This window comes from Phyllobates terribilis, unplaced genomic scaffold, assembly GCF_046119375.1.
Source record: "Phyllobates terribilis strain yellow unplaced genomic scaffold, ASM4611937v1 Scaffold_11__3_contigs__length_659146591, whole genome shotgun sequence".
Classification (NCBI taxonomy): Eukaryota; Metazoa; Chordata; class Amphibia; order Anura; family Dendrobatidae; genus Phyllobates; species Phyllobates terribilis.
Genome location: NW_027362771.1, coordinates 419,909,141 through 419,915,522, shown reverse-complemented (window position 1 = coordinate 419,915,522; position 6,382 = coordinate 419,909,141).

Here is a 6,382-nt window from a genome sequence, read left to right as displayed (position 1 = left end):
CATTCGGAAGAAGCTAAATTAGGATTAAGTGTGGCTGAACAGAGAAGGATATCCAGACACTGACATACTTTTATTAGATTTGCTATGTGAGTCGTTAGTCTGTGTCAGAGTCATGTACTAGGAAATGAAGGATATGGAACCAAAGACAACGGACCCAATGTAAAACTTCTAATCTCAGCCAAACATAACACAACTGTCATTGCCTTCTCTTTAACAGTGGCCAGAGAGAAAAAATATAAATGTGGCCTCCACATAATAACAGAATGCAACACAAAGCTATATTTTCTTAAGGGTGTGAAACAGGAGGAAAATGAATTAATTTATAGCAATAGTTGCCCTTCTTAAAGATGTTCTCCAAGAAAGTAATAAAATGGCCCCTGTCACGTAATTCAAACGGCAGATTGTACTTGTCAGGTGTCAGGACAGGCTGCAGACTGAAGAAACAATTCTCCCGAAACCTGCGTTTCCACTGACAGAGGAGCTGTATCCTAAACACACATACCGGTGAATCGCTGGAGATTGGCTGTGACAGGAGAAGAAATAAATCTTCTCAGTTGACTGAACACAAATATTTTTTTTCTCTAGCATCAGTCCTCTTATCACAGTTAGGCTAGGGGAAGATTTATTTCTTCTCCTCTCGCAACCCTTCTCTGGGAGCTCCATTATGTGTGCTTACAATACAGCTCTTCTGTCAGTTGAGACAAAAGTCTCTGTAGCTGTATTTCTTCGGTCTGCAGTCTGTCTTGTCCTGTAATTAGAATGGACCCCCATTTGAATTATGTGACTGGCCCAATTCACTGTTTCACTGACATCCCACCACCTGTGAGTAAAGAGGTGGCGACACGTGTGCTGACTTTTTATATTCATTACTGTAGAAGATCCAAATACACCAGAGCAAATAAAGTAGGACCACACCTATCAAACTAATGTCTCTTATGAGACAATCCCTTTAAGTAACGCTCTATGTTTTATTTGGAGCTTGATAAGAAACAATGCTCAGAGTCATGGTTCTCTTGGTAATGGACCTTTAAATGTTCAGGCCCCCATCAATATAGAAAATCAGCAAATGAGTAACATTAAATGGAACTTATTTCTACAAATGAAAAGAAGCTCCACAACAAAGACTAAATCAAAAACAGAATGTGAACCAGAGGTGCAAGCACAAATACATCCAAAGCAGCTTCCAAAAGGTACACTGTGTCATATTAACCCTCATTACGATTTATATTAATGGCATTACTCTCAATATATATAAACTATATATGGAGTTTTGTAATGATGTCACCGGGTGTTTGGCGTAAAGCAAATAGGACAGGAGTCAGGGATCTCCACCCCCAGTGCAGGGAAACCTTGGTCACTTTATCTATTGCACCCTATCATTACTATTTCTCACTCTGGTCGTCCCATCAATAGACTCCAGTCCTTAAAAGAGCTAACCCAACTGTCCTTATTATAATAGACTCCATATTTGTCCCTCAGTCATTCTAGTTCCCTACGCGTTTCCTTGTATACATTTACATGGGCCTTCTTTTAGATTACTCATTTGGTTTTTGTATTGTATTGAGCCCTGTACACTGTTATACACAATTGGTAAAATATACTTCTGCTCGTTGGTGTTGTACAGTCAGAAACATAAGATAAAAAATAACGCACCTTTTTAGGCAGAACTGGACAACCATCTAATAGTAATGTACATGGGGTCCTCCTGACTCTCCTCCGATAGAGAAGAAAGGGGATAGTTTCAACACCTGATCCTTTGATTCTTCTTAGAGTTAAGCTACTGCTAAAAGTGTGTGGCATCTACTTATTTTTTTCCTACTGAAAATAAAAGCAGAACTAAATATTCGTGTTTGGGGGGATTGGACAAGTTATCTGCTGGCTGACAGTTATCTTAGATGCTTTTTGGTATCTTTGGTCATAGCCACTTAGCCTTAGATGTGAATATTTCACATGTCTAAACAGACATAGAAGACATCTAGCTAGTAGAGATGAGCGAACATGTTCCAAAAACGTTTGCCAATTTCAAATTCGGCATGGACGTTGCACATTTGGATTTGTGATTGGACACACAAGCATTTTTACTTAAAGTCAGCAAAATTCAGTAAAAGTGCGGGAAATGATTGAGTTTTCACTACAGTATTTTTTCACTTTGGCTAGAATAGTGGTGGTGTATGATGAGCGGGGGGAGACGTGTTTGATGAGGGGGGGGAGGTCAGAGGAGCGGCGTGCTTGTAATATAATTTTTTTTCCCTAACTTTATGTGTGCAAATTGTGGCTAGCCAATCAGGGCACAGGAACCATCCACAATGTCCAGACACAAGGCCTTGTGCCATTGGTTGCTGAAATCACATGCCCCACTCTATATAAAGAGCAGCTATGTTGTTTTAGAGCCATTTTGTGAGTATAACAGGAAAGAGAGGCTGCTCCTGGTCTACTGGATACTGAGCGATTTTAGATAGTTAGCTAGGCGGTTGCTTCTAAGCCAGATTAGATAGATAGGGTCCTGTGTGGCTGTGAAATCGACCTTCCAGCAGATTTTTTTTGTGCCATTAGTGAGGTCCAGACAAAGACAGCAGGGCACATTTCAACATATAACTCTGTTGTGCACTGATTCTATTGTGCTCCATGCACAAGTACACCTTTAAAAATCTAATTTTGCCTGTTACTGACAAGATACAGCGCGACACATCTCAGCTTGTCATTTTGTGGCAGTGAAATTCAGCTGTATGCAGAGCTCGTGCAGAGTAAAAAAAATCTATTTTTTTCTGTTACTGATGTGATACAGCAGGCCCTATCTCAGATTGTCATTTTGTGGCTGTGAAATTCAGCTGTATGCAGAGCTCGTTCAGAGTAAAACTATTTTTTCTGTTACTAATGTGATACAGTAGGCCAGATCTCAGCTTGAAATTGTTTGGAGCATATAACCTATGTTATACAGGCCTCATCCACAGTAAAAAATAATATTTTTTCTGTTACTAACGTGATACAGTAGGCCAGATTTCAGTTTGAAATTGTTTGGAGCATATATTCTATTTAATACAGGCCTCATCCACAGTAAAAAATAATATTTTTTCTGTTACTAACGTGATACAGAAGGCCAGATTTCAGTTTGAAATTGTTTGGATCATATATTCTATTTAATACAGGCGTCATCAACAGTAAAAAAAAAAAAATCTTCTGTTACTAACTAGTGATGAGCGAGCACTAAAATGCTCGGGTACTCGTTGCTCGGGTCAAGCACATTGGAATACTCGGGTGCTCGACCCGAGCAACAAGCCAAATGTAAGTCTATGGGAAACTCGAGCATTTTTCAGGCGGCTCCACCCGGCGGTCTGCACAGGGGGGAGCCGCCAAATCGATGGGAGCAGTGCTCAAATGACATGGGAACAGCATGGGGAAGACCCCTGGAAGCATCTCTGACTCCCAGATCACTGCTGTCAACAACGTTGTCAGAGTATTACGCCACTTTTACGGACTTACAATAAAACATACAAAAACAAAACCAAAATGGATTTTCCTGGGAAATATGTTAAGGAACATCCTTTCCAGGGTAATGACTTGTATATAAGGCAAAATAAATAACCAAAAACGAAAATACTCCTCCACATCTTGGGCTATGTTCACATGTAGCGTTTTTGATGCGTTTTTGCACTTTTGCATTGCTTTCAACCAAGACAAATGCATTCACCAGGAAATGTCATTTTAACATTTTACAACCTTATCTGGCCATGTGGTGTGTGACACATCATCAGACACATGCATACAGTGCTGAAAAGACATGGGAACAGCATGGGGAAGACCTCTGGAAGCATCTCTGACTCCCAGGTCACTGCCTAAAAGTGTGCCCATCATAAGTGATCCTTGGCGCATGCGAAGATGCCTCCCGCCATGCACCTGTCGTTGCAGACTTGCAACAATCACCGTCCACGTCCTTGTACCAGTGCAGCGTTCAGTTGTCCCAACCCCATTCCATGGAATGCAAGCGCAAGTATGCAGCCAGCCAGCCACCAACCCACAGGCTGCAATACTACCAAATTTTTGACAGCTGCTTGCACTTGAAATGTGGCCTTTTAGGCTCGTGGAGGCGGAAGCTGTCCACAATCTTATGGTGGCGGCGACAGGGTATCCATACTCGGTCCCCAGCCGCCACTGTTTCTCCCGGTGTCATCTCCGCCTTCCACAAGCACTGGTCCCACAACATTACCCGTGTCCTCCCCAGTGCACTTACTGGGGAGGACCGCCTAACCACAAACACGTGGACAGGTGAATGTGGCCACGGACAGTATGGAGTCAGTCCACAGCTTTTTTTTGCTGAGAGTTGTATTTCGCCACAGCCATATACTTTAGCTCGGTGAAAGGACTGGCATAGAGGGAAACCGTATCTACTCTGGGTGTCATTTCTCCCAGGAAGTCCTCTAAAGCAGCTTTTGCAGAAGCAAAGTGTAACATCCCTGGTGGCGTGCTTGCATGGCTTGCCATCTCCCACCATGCAATACCGCAATCTTACCTTTCAGACCAGGCTGCACACTTTTGCTCCAGTACCTGCTGTTTGTATGTCTCTTGTCTGCTGGCTTAGGGCGTCAGCGCTGTTGCTTTCTGATTCTTAAAGCTACAGTGTGCGCAGTCCTAATGCGTCCCCAGCCTATTGCTGTGAGTCACTAGATACTTAAACCTCCTCCACCCAGTAGGAGGTGCCTGAGCAACACTTTCTTACAGTCTGTTCTGTGCAACTGTGAGTTGCCAGGTCCTGTCTTGACTCTAGTCTGTCCGCCACCCTGGGGGCTGAGTACCCAGGGCCTCTACCTGTACCTGTGACTTCTAGTCAGTTTCTGCCACCCTGGGGGCTGAGTTCCCAGGCTCGTTCCTGTATCTTGTTCCTGGTTCAGATCCTGTCTGAACAGTGTCCTAGTCCGTTACTTGTTTGTCTCTATGTCTGTATCTTCCCTCTTTCCTGCAGTATCTGAACCTGCACCTAACTCCAACTTGTTGTCTCTGTACTTCTGTTTGTGAGTTTTGTGTCCACTCGCTACTTCATTGTAAGTACCTTGTGTGTATCTGGTTCTGCTCATTCTGTTTCCCTCCCTCTGTATCTAACTCCTGTGTTCTAGCTATCTTCTTGTGTTTTCCAGTCTGTTCCTTGTGAACAGAGCCCTGTCCTGTCTACCGCATCTGCGGGTTTTGCTTTGCTTGCTCACCGCACCTGCAGTTTTGCTCTGCTTTGCTTGTTCACTGCATCTGCGGGTTTTGCTCTGCTTTGCTTGTTCACCCCATCTGCGGTTTTGCTCTGCTTTGCTTGTTCACCGCATCTGCGGGTTTTGCTCTGCTTTGCTATTTCACCGCATCTGCGGTTTTGCTCTGCTTTGCTTGTTCACCGCATCTACGGGTTTTGCTCTGCTTTGCTTGTTCACCACATCTGCGGGTTTTGCTCTGTTTTGCTTGTTCACCGCATCTGCGGGTTTTGCTCTGCTTTGCTTGTTCACCGCATCTGCGGGCTTTGCTCTGCTTTGCTTGTTCACCGCATTTGCGGTTTTGCTCTGCTTTGCTTGTTCACCGCATCTGCGGTTTTGCTCTGCTTTGCTTGTTCACTGCATCTGCGGTTTTGCTCTGCTTTGCTTGTTCACCGCATCTGCGGGTTTTGCGCCGCTCTGCTTGTCTACCGCACCTGCAGCTCTGTTCCTGTATCCCAGTCTGTACTGGTCCCTATCCTGCCTACGTTCCTACTTGCCAGTACCCGCCTGTCTGCATGTCAGCCGTGCCTCCCTGTGCCCACCTGTCTGCATACCAGCTGTGCCTGTCAATATCCACCTGTCTGCATACCAGCCGTGCCTGCCAGTACTCACCAGTCAATATGCCAATTTAACCTGTCTGTTCCTGCATTCCCCGGTGTGGGTCAACAGCTGTGACCGGGGTCTGACCTGGAGTAGCACCTGGTCCCTCTACTCGGTTCCTCCCTGGTTCACGGAGTCGACTGAGCCGCCGTGTGACCTTGGTCGGATCGGGTTGATACTTAGTTACGCCCCTCCGGGCACTCCTCTGTCCATGCTACAGTGGGATCACTAATCACGCTCACGCTAGTTTGCCCGGGCGTGTGCGTAACGGTTTGCTCAGGCCATGGTTCCCATTGAGCCCCACGGCCCTTCGCCCTCAGAGATATTTGAATCCTTGTCTGGCGAATACGTGCACTAAGGAAAAAAAATTTCGCAAGCTGAGGCCCAGGCGATTTACGCATCAGCCCAAATGGATCTATCAGCACTGGTTCCTGCGGATCCACCACGGTACTATGGGGATCCAAAACGAAGCCGTGCATTTGTGGAGCAATGCATGCTGCATTTCAAATTCTATGCTCACTATTTTCATACGGATCGGGTTAAAGTAGCATTCA